Consider the following 10,633-nt stretch of genomic DNA (forward strand, 5'->3'; position numbering starts at 1 on the left):
ATGTATCTGGCTTTAAACAGCTGCAAATTTTGGAAAGTAGCTAGCTCTAAATGAAGTCTCTCGAGTATGTTCTCCTACCAACAAATATTAAGACACAAGTGAAGTCCAATGGGATTTCAGTATTACAGAAATTAAACTAGGTGAGCATAAACTAAGTTTGGAAAATAAAGTAGAAAATGTTTGGCATTTAGTAAAACAGCTGAGCCACTGAGCATATCCTAAGGACTTCTATCTAATACCACACTCTGCTCACCATGTTGCCTTATTTGTCAGAAAGATGCCACATTACGAATGATGCTTTAGTCCCTTCAATTCTGTAAGTGAACTAAATGACAAAATATCTTAAAAAAATAAGCTTAATCTCCAATTTCCATAAAACCATTTAGGTAAAAGCTGCTTCCTGAACCAAAAACTGCAAGACGTGGGTGAGAAGCATCGAAGCAGAAGCAGGTTATAGAAATGTTCCATAGTCATGGCTTGTTATGCAATGACACACATGCAGGCGGCTTTCTTGTGCCCACCACTGTTTCTTAGTAACATCAGAACACACGAAGACTTTCATTCTCCACCCAGTAACTCTTCTTTTTCCATGTAAAAATAAAAACTAACACCGAAGCAAGACAGACAGTGAGGTGGCCAAGCCCTGCAGAGCTCCGCTGTCAACTCCAGGGTTTAGACTGACCCCACCCCTTCCATTTCTATTAGCACTGCCGATTTACAGAGCGGAGCTCTCATTCTGGGGGCAGCGAGCGACCCCTTAACAGGGCTCACACACCAGATATTTACAATTCATAACAGTAATAAAATTATGAAGGAGCAACGAAATAACTTTATGATGGGGGGGTCGCCACTACATGAGCACATGGATTAAAGGGTTGCGGCATTAGGAAGGTTGAGAACCAATGACAGAGCCATGAAGGAGACTCCTTAGCAATGTAGGTGTCCCTTCCAGTATCACGTTCAACTGGAACATATCCTTTTAAATAGTAAGTTGACACCCACTTGCCCCACTCCACATCAGCTATTTCATGTTGTGAAATATTGGTGTTCCAAAGGCTTAAACTGTATTGTAAGAACTTTAACTGGACATTATTACTATACAATTTCTAACTTCTTTAAAGGGAATTACCAAGGTTCGGTGAGGATAAGATAAGATTTCTGAGAAGTCTTGGGAACTTCCAGTCAAATTCAACAGTCAGGACCTGGAAATGTAGCTCAGGGCCGATATTCCTGCAGGAGACGCTAGACTTGAATCTCTGGACACACATCCAAATCCAATATTAACAGATAATATTTGCTTTCATTTCCTGTGCTAATTTGCATTTCATCTGCATACTGATGCAAAATCCAGAAAGCCATTAAAAGTCTTCAAGGAGCCAGGTGTGACGGCACGCACAGGTAATCCCAGCACACCAGGGGCAGGTGTGACGGCACGCACAGGTGATCCCAGCACACCAGGGGCAGGTGTGACGGCACGCACAGGTAATCCCAGCACACCTGGGGCAGGTGTGACGGCACGCACAGGTAATCCCAGCACACCTGGGGCAGGTGTGACGGCACGCACAGGTAATCCCAGCACACCTGGGGCAGGTGTGACGGCACGCACAGGTAATCCCAGCACACCTGGGGCAGGTGTGACGGCACGCACAGGTAATCCCAGCACACCTGGGGCAGGTGTGACGGCACGCACAGGTAATCCCAGCACACCAGGGGCAGGTGTGACGGCACGCACAGGTAATCCCAGCACACCTGGGGCAGGTGTGACGGCATGCACAGGTAATCCCAGCACACCTGGGGCAGGTGTGACGGCACGCACAGGTAATCCCAGCACACCAGGGGCAGGTGTGACGGCATGCACAGGTAATCCCAGCACACCAGGGGCAGGCTGAGGGTTCGAGAACAGCGTAGACAGCACAGCAAGTACCACGCCACTCAGAGCTAGAGTGAGACCCTGCCAAAAAAAAGTTAGTAAGGATATATTGCCTATAAAAATGCAAATATTTGAAGAGCAAATGGAAGCAGAAAGTATTGGAAAGAGGGGACCCTACTATTGCAAGTAACTGTGCATGAGGAGGCATGGACAGTTCCGACCAAGGCTTCCTGCTGAGAATCCTAATTGTAAGTACGCTTCGGTTTTAATTCTGCTACCTTTGAACAAGAGTCTAGAAGGAGGACTGAAAGCTGAAAGGACTGAGTCTCTGGAATGTCTCACAAAGGTTAGTTGAGCACACGAGCTTCTATGCAGGTCAAAGTCAAAGAAAATCATCATACACAAAAATCTCCTAAAATTTATAATTTCACATTCAAAGCACTACTGATGAAATTTTAGTTACCAGTCCCAAAAAGCAATTTTCAGATGTGTTATTATATTAAGTTACAGCCCAGTCTGGGGGGGGAAAAAAAGTCTTGTTGCTGAGCTATAACCACAGAAAACCTCCAATTATCCTTCTGGGGGGGGACAAGAAACACCTGGATAAATCAAATCCTCGGGTGATTATTATTTAAACAGAGCTCTTATAAGACAAAGTTTAAGATCTGCTTGCCATGGCCATTCGCTAACAAAAAAGCTAACAAGCAGATGACTAGCCAGAAAAAGGTAAATAAAACCAACGGAATTATCGGCACTCCAGTTGGTTCTGCCCTCCACCCCCCCCCCGCAACTGCTGTTATCAAACCATCAAACTGAGTTTAGCTTCCTGAAAGGCACTCACAGTGAATATCCCAAAACCCCTTCTCCCGCCTCCCCTCAACATCTCCCACGATTTCTCTACTTCTAAACCAAATGTCCTTAAATTGTACTAACGATGCTTTCTGAGATGAAGTTTAAACACCTGACAATTATTACATTCAATTTCTACGAAGCCGAAATCCCACGATTTCGGTTCAAATCTGCGAGGACTGAACTTCCTTTTTCGCCCCGCGGGTCCTCCCAGCCCTTCCGCGCGCCAAGGTCGCCACTCGGGGCCTGCTGTGACATCACGGTCTCTCCGGGTAGAGCCCTGACATCACAGGCACACACCGAGCCTCGGAACTGTGACCTCACCGCCGCAGGCTCCCACGGCGGGGCCCGGGAGGGTGGAGGAGACGCGCCGCTCACCTGCGCCGGGACGCCTCCCCCACTCCCCGCGCCCGGCACGCAGCTCCCCCGCGGCGGCCTAGCTCGGGTCGCCCGCCTCGGGGCCCGGGGACCCGCGGACGCGCGACCCCGGGGCCAGGCCGCGCGGACGGCGCCCGGGAGGACGCGGCTGCTGCACCCCAGAGCGCGGCGCCCCGCGGTCCCCGCCCCCAACGCCCGGCCCCGCCGCGGGGAGCAGCGGGAGCCGCCACGGTGTCCGCCCGCCGCGCGCCCGCGCCCCCGCCCGGCCCACCTGTGCTCCTGCCCGGCCGGGGCCTGGCCCGGGGCTGCGGCAGCCCGATGCGGCGGCGGCAGGCCTGACTCTCTCCCCGAGACTGAGGCGGACCGGGAGCTCAGCGCAGCGCGGCGGAGCCCAACGCTCGCCCCGAAACCCATTTGTTTGGCTAAACCGGCGTGACGTCACGCGCCGGCCCAATCGACGGTTGCCCGGGGGCGGGGCCGCTGAGCCTGCTTGCGCCGGCGCCCCCTGCCGGCGTCCGCGAGCGCTGCGGAAAGAGGTGGATGGTGCTGGGAGGAGCGCCTACGAGCCCCTAAGTGGTGGAGAAGGTTGCGGGGGAGGGGGTGGGGGGGAGTGTGACCGAGGGCAAGGACCTTAACCCTAGTGCAAGGTTAGAGCGACAAGTTTATTAGCGCTCCCGGGTGGTCCAGAAGTCGAAACGTGCTTGACACTTAGATGTCCAAAATACCTGGGTCCTTACCTTGGTTCTGCCATTAGCTTATATGGTTTTATTTCAAAGTTCAAATTTGTAAAAAAAACTTTGGGCGGTTGCTTCACATCTGTAATCTCAGAATCTGGGAAATGGCTTCAAGTGGATGAGAATTTAAAGGTCGCCGGGCGATGGTGGCACACGCCATTAATCCCAGCGCTCGAGAAGCAGAGGCAGGCGGATTTCTGTGAGTTCGAGGCCAGCCTGGTCTACAAGAGTGAATTCCAGGACAGCCAGGCCTGTTTCACAGAGAAACCCTATCAACAAAAATAAATAAATAAATAAATAAATAAATAAATAAATAAATAAATAAATAAATATTCAAGGTCACTCTCAATAACAACACCACAAATTTGAGATCAGCCTGGACTGCTCTTCCGGGGGAACTCAGTTCAGTTCCTAGCACCACACGGTAGTTCACAACTGTCCGTAACTCCAGTCCCAAGGAATCAGACACCCTCTTTTGGCCTTTACGGATATTGAATGCACATGCTGCACAGACACATGCAGGCAAAACACCATAAACATAAAGAAAATTTAAATTTACCAGAAATTATATTTTACATGAAATTATGACAGAAGTACCTACCAGAAAGTACATAAACTTTGAGGTTGAAATACTAGCCTACGGCAACCTACAGACTTGTCAACTAATTTAAAAAAAAAAACTAGACTTCCAATACTTATTTTCATGTCAGAGAATCAATAAACTAACTTTTAATAATCTTTAAAATTAATGTTTCCATGGAATAATTTTAACCACATTGGACAGTGTGCTGGCTAGTTTTATAATAACTTGACACAAGCTAAAGTCACCTGAGAGGAGGGAGCCTCAAATAAGAAAATGCCTCCATAAGATCAGGCCATAGGCATGCCTGTAACAGTATTTTCTTAATTGTAATATGGGAGGGCACACTCTACTGTGGGTGGTGCCGTCCCTGGGCTGGTGGTCCTGGGTTCTATAAGAAAGCAGGCTGAGCAAGCCCGGGAAACAAGCCAGTAAGCAGCTCCCCTCCATGGCCCTTGCATCTATCTGCTCCTGCCTCCAGGTCTGTGTGTGGCACGTGGGTGGGTTCCTGAAGTAAACAGAGGAAGGTATCAGATTCTCTGGATCTGAAGTTACAGGTGGTTGGGAGCCTTCTGGAGGTTAGCCCAGGGATTGAGTAAAAGTCAGTGTGTGAAAAGTCCTGGGTTCAAATCCTAGCACCCAAATCAGGAAACTCTGGTTTTATCAAGCCCTTTAAGAAAGCAGGGGCTGGAGAGATGGTTCTGCAGTGAATATCACCCGCCTATTCTTGCAGGAGACCTGAATTTGGTTCTGAGCACCCTCATTAGGTAACTCCAGTTCCTGGAGAACTGACCCCCTCTTCTGGCCTCTGCAGGTGTCTGCATGTACATAATGCACATAAACTCATGTAAGACACACACACACATTATAAACATTCATGCTAGCCAATTCTCTTAATATAAAACTACTCTTGGAAATGCTTGTTGGGAGTCTCAGGCAGGAGGTTTCGATGTGTTCAGGACCAGCTTGTCCAGTGTGTAAAACCCTGACTCACAGGGATGGAGAGATGGCACAGCAGTAAGAAGCGTTGGTTGCTCTTCCCAGGGACTCAGCACCCACATGGTGGCTCAAAACGCCTGTCACTTCAGTTCCAGGGACTCTGAAACCCTCTTTGGGCACCAGACACATAGCTGGTGCACATACAAGCAGGCAAAACACCCATACACATAAAACATTTTTTTAAACCTTACTCAAACCAGGCGGTGGTAGCACATGCCTTTAATCCCAGCACTCAGGAAACAGAGACAGGTGATCTCTGTGAGTTCAGGGCCAGCCTGGTCTACAAGAACTAGTTCCAGGACAGTCTCCAAAACTACAGAGAAACCCTGTCTCGAAAAACCAACCAACCAAACAAACAAACAAAAAGAAACCCAATTTACTCAAACTAGAGAAAAAAAACTTCTTGTAAAACATATGTGTATGACCTGCATGTGAAGTTTAAAAGTCAAAATGTCAAAATCATGCCTGTGAGATGGCTCAGCAGATAAAGGTGCCTAACATCAAACCTGACACCCCAAGTTCAATCCCCAGAACCCACCTGATAGGAGGAGGAAACTGATCCCCAAAAGTGGTCCTCTGACCTTCACATATATACCATGAATGCCCCACACACACGTAAAAATAAGCCAAGCATGTTGGCACACATCTGTAATCCCCGAATCTGGGGGCCAAGATAGGAGAGTGCTAGCAGTTCAAGGCCACTCTGGGAAATATCAGTACCAGGCCTAGTGGGCTACATCAGTCACTTTCTCTTTGCTCTGATCAAAATACTTCACAGAAACAATGTAAGGAATGCAGGGCTTGCTTTGTGGGGCTGGAGAGATGGCTTAGTGGTTAAGAGCTCTCGCTACTCTTATAGAGGACCCAGTTTCATTCCCAGCACCCACATGGCAACTCACAACCTGCTACAACTACAGGTGCAGGGGCCCTGACTTCCTCTTCTGACCTATAAGGGCACCAGGCACATATGACACCCAGACGTAGATGCAGGCAAAACTCATAAATATGAGATAAAATTTAAAAAAATCTAAAGCTTTCTTAAGAAAAAAGAAGGGTTTCTGTTGCTCACGGTTTGAAGCGGAGAAGGTACGGTGGCATTAGCGAGGCAGCTGGTCACATGGTGTCCACAGTCGGGAAATAGAGGTAAATAACAGGACTTAGCATCTTTCTTACGTTCAGTCCAGAGCCCCAACCCGTCCAGTGGTGCTGCCCACATTTAGGATGAGTCTTTCTCACCTTGCTGAGAAGGTAGTAACTTTGGCTGTTTCAGTTGCTAAGCAGCAGAAGGCTTTGTATGTATGTGTGTGTAGGTTCCAGGGATGGAACTCTGGGCATGAGGCTTTTGCAGCAAGATCTTTGACCCACTTAGCCATCACTCTGGATGTCATTTTAAATGTTTTGTTTTTTTTTTTTTAAAAAAAAAAAGCCCTATTTTTTAACACAAGATACTGCACTAGAGCTCAGGAAATCAGAAGGAACTTTGGATAACGAGATGCTACCAGTGTGCAAACCGCTGCCGTCTCAGTACAGTGACGTCTGTGAGAGCTACCGACCAGTGTGCAAACCACCATCGTCTCAGTACAGTGTCATCTGTGAGAAGTACCTAACAGTGTGCAAACCACCACCGTCTCAGTACAGTGACGTCTGTGAGAAGTACCTACCAGTGTGCAAACCACCATCGTCTCAGTACAGTGGCGTCTGTGAGAGCTACCGACCAGTGTGCAAACCACCATCGTCTCAGTACAGTGACGTCTGTGAGAGCTACCGACCAGTGTGCAAACCACCGCCGTCTCAGTACAGTGACGTCTGTGAGAAGTACCTACCAGTGTGCAAACCACCATCGTCTCAGTACAGTGGCGTCTGTGAGAAGTACCTACCAGTGTGCAAACCACTGTCGTCTCAGTACAGTGTCATCTGTGAGAGCTACCTACCAGTGTGCAAACCACCGCCATCTCAGTACAGTGGCGTCTGTGAGAGCTACCGACCAGTGTGCAAACCACTGTCATCTCAGTACAGGGTCAGCTGTGAGAGCTACCTACCAGTGTGCAAACCACTGTCGTCTCAGTATAGTGTCAGCTGTTAAGCTCCTGAAACTCCCAGTAACAGCACAGTAAGGTGGCACAGCCCATAAAATATTTGCACTTGTGGGGCTGAAGCAGGGGGACTGCCAGGAGTTCCAGGTCAACCTGGACTATATATTGAAAGCTTCTACCAAAACAAACAAACAAATCAAACAATTAAACTATATGTAAATGTCTGTAACATAATATCCAGATATAAATGCAATTAATGTTGGGCATTAACAAACTGCCATGCTAAGCATGCATGTCTGTTCTAGCACCGAGGAGGCAAAGGCTCCGGATTGCTGCGAGGTCCAGGCCAGTCTGGTCTACAGGCAAGATTCTGTCTGTTCTGTCTGAAATAAACGAACAAACGAACGAACGAAAACAACAGCAAAATAACTAAGCTGTAGGGCCGGAGAAGAAGCTCAATGGTTGTAACATGAGGGCCGGCTTGTTGGGCTATCTGTTCCCGCCCAGTACCCCACAACCGGCAAATCCCAAAGAGAAATCAATCACACAAGGAAAATCAATCACACAGAGATCTCTATAAGTTATAAAGCTGATTGGCCCATTAGGTCAGGCTACTTATTAGTTCTTATGACATATATTACCCCATTATCCTTATCTACATTAGTACATGGCTTGGTACCTTTTTCAGCTGTCAGCTTACATGTTGCTTCTTCAGTGGTCTGGACAGGAGTCGCAGAGGGAGCTTCCTGCTTCCCAGAATTCTCCTGTTCTTATTGTATCACCTCTACTTCCTGTCTGGTTGACCCACCTATACTTACTGCCTGGCCAATCAGCGTTTTATTAAAATACACAATTGACAGAATACAGACAATTCTCCCGCACCAAATGGTGTTTTGAGAACCTGAGCTCAATCCTCAGAACTCACATTAAAACAAACAAAACAAAACAAAAACAAACAGTAAATGGCCAGGCTGTGGTGGGTGGTGGTGCATGCCTTTAATCCCACAACATTTGAGAGGCAGAGACAGGAGGATCTTTGTGAGTTCAGAGACAGCCTGATCTACAGAGTGAGTTCCAGGACAGCCAGGTCTACACAGGAAACCCTGTCTCAAAAAAACAAAACAAACAAACAAACATAAAACAAAAAAACAAAGAAACCCTGTTTGTCATCCATCTTCCACATGCCTGTGTGTCCACATAAACATACACACATATGAATACACAGAACATGCATAAAATTGCTCTGTTTCATTGCCAGCTAGTAAAGTCCCAGACCAGCCGCTGGGGCACAGCCAGCAGCACTGATCTAACTCTAAAGCGTGACATCATGTTAAGAAAGCGCTCCCTTGCCTCTCTCCATCTGTATAATAGCAAGAAAAGGGCCAGGAAGCCAGAGCAGTACACAACGCCAGGAGCCCTGTGATAGACACTCAGGAGACAGTGCCGCAGGGGTGCATGGTGACAATGATGCAGAAAAACCCATAGGAGCTAAAAGAGGCCAAGGTGGCCCAGCAGCAGAAAAGGTATAAATACACCTTACGCATTTGTGTTATCCTGCCAATGAGTAGAACTGAGTTTTCTCAAACCAGCAAACACCACAAACACTACGTTAAATGAATAGCAGCACAATGGCTTTGGTCTTCCATGAGCTTTTGTTCCACCGCTGTTCTGCGGGGTGGGGTGGTGGTGGAACACAACGTCAACTGAGAGAAAAACTAAGACGTGCCATTTCCTATTTAATAACCACACTCCTGTCTCCAGCAGGTAAAAGCCACCCCACCCCCAATCTAGTCCATCTTTAGCGTCTTCCTCAAGCTCTTAAGGCTCACAGGTCTCACTTCCGCCATCTCTAGGGAAAGGGAACCAAGACACAGAAGGCAGACTCCTTGAGGCCTTGCATCAAGGTGCGTCGTTCCTGCAGAACGCGGCCCAGTCCTGTCTACTTGGACTATGCAGTTGAGAAGATCGAATAAGAAGGGCAAACGTGCTCTCTGAAGTCTAAACGCAGGGCCAGAGAGATGGCTCAGCCAGTCACGGATTCCCCAACACCCATGTGAAGTACCAAGGCCTGATATCACAAGCTTGTCAACACAGTTGGGGGAAGTTGAGACATGAAGAACTCCGGGGACCTGTTGACCGGTCTAGCCAGATGATCTAGCTCCATGTTCACTGAGAGACAAGGTCCCCCCAAAATGGGAAGGAAGCAATAGATGTTTTTCAATTCGGTAAAGTTTTCATCTAGTGTTCGTAAAGATCTAGGGCTCAGCCTCCAGCACCATATAAACTGAGCATGGTGGGGCTCAGCTATAGCCCCACCACTCTAGAGGTGGAGGAAGAAGGAGCAGGAGTTCAAGGCCAGCCTCAGCCACAGAGAAGTTTGAGCCCAACCTGGGCTGCACGATACCCTGCTTCAAAAATAAGTCAATAGGAACAGTGAGATGGCCCACCTGGAAAAGGCATTTCCTGCCAAGCCTGGGGATCTGAGTTCACTTCCTGGGTGCCACACAGTAGAGAGAGAGAGCTGACTCCAGTAAGCTGTCCTCTGGCCTACATATGTCTTGTGGCACACACAAACACACATGATACATAAATAAATGAAACGAAAAACACCTCAAGTGGGGCTGAAGAGATGGCTCAGAGGTTAAGAGAGCATTACCTGCTCTTCCATAGGTCCTGAGTTCAAGTCCCAGCAACCACATGGTGGCTCACAACCATCTGTAATGGGGTCTGGTGCCCTCTTCTGGCCTGCAGGCGCACACACAGAGACAGAATATTGTATACATAATAAATAAATAAATAAATATTTAAAAAAAAAACACCTCAAGTGACATACATAGATCTAATCTACATGGGAAGTAGAAAAAGACAAGATCTCCTGAGTAAACTGGGAGCTTGGGAGCCATGGGAGAGGGCAGAAAGGGAGGAGGAGCGAGGAGCACAGAAAATATATAGCTCAATAATAACAATTTAAAAATCTCAAGTGAACAAGTAAATAAATGGAACCAGAGAGGTAGCTCAGTTGGTAAAGGCCACACTGTCGAGCCTGACGGTTCATTGATACCCAGAATGCACATGTGGGAAGTGGAGAACTGACTCCCCTAAACTGTCTTCTGACCTCCACACACGTACCATGACAAGTGCATTCATTCATGTGTGAGCACACACACAAATAAATGTTAAAAAAAATGTT

At 47.8% G+C, this 10,633-nt stretch overlaps 1 protein-coding gene across 5 annotated transcripts in view; it reads right to left on the bottom strand.

The window, feature by feature from the left end:
- Fbxo34 (F-box protein 34) overlaps nucleotides 1-6,501 on the bottom strand; it is a 67,535-nt gene extending 61,034 nt beyond the window's left edge. For 2 of the 5 annotated variants that reach the window (XM_085698490.2, XM_085698491.2), the window contains exon 1: nucleotides 3,369-3,505. The gene's annotated coding sequence lies outside the window, so the exon portion shown is untranslated. Of the gene's footprint in view, nucleotides 1-2,845; nucleotides 2,868-3,368; nucleotides 3,506-6,479 lie in introns of those variants that run through there. The other 3 variants (XM_048429954.3, XM_085698489.2, XM_048429953.3) reach the window with 3 other exon arrangements.
- Nucleotides 6,502-10,633: the final 4,132 nt, after the last annotated feature.

Source organism: Myodes glareolus, chromosome 12, assembly GCF_982192425.1.
Source record: "Myodes glareolus chromosome 12, mMyoGla1.1, whole genome shotgun sequence".
Classification (NCBI taxonomy): Eukaryota; Metazoa; Chordata; class Mammalia; order Rodentia; family Cricetidae; genus Myodes; species Myodes glareolus.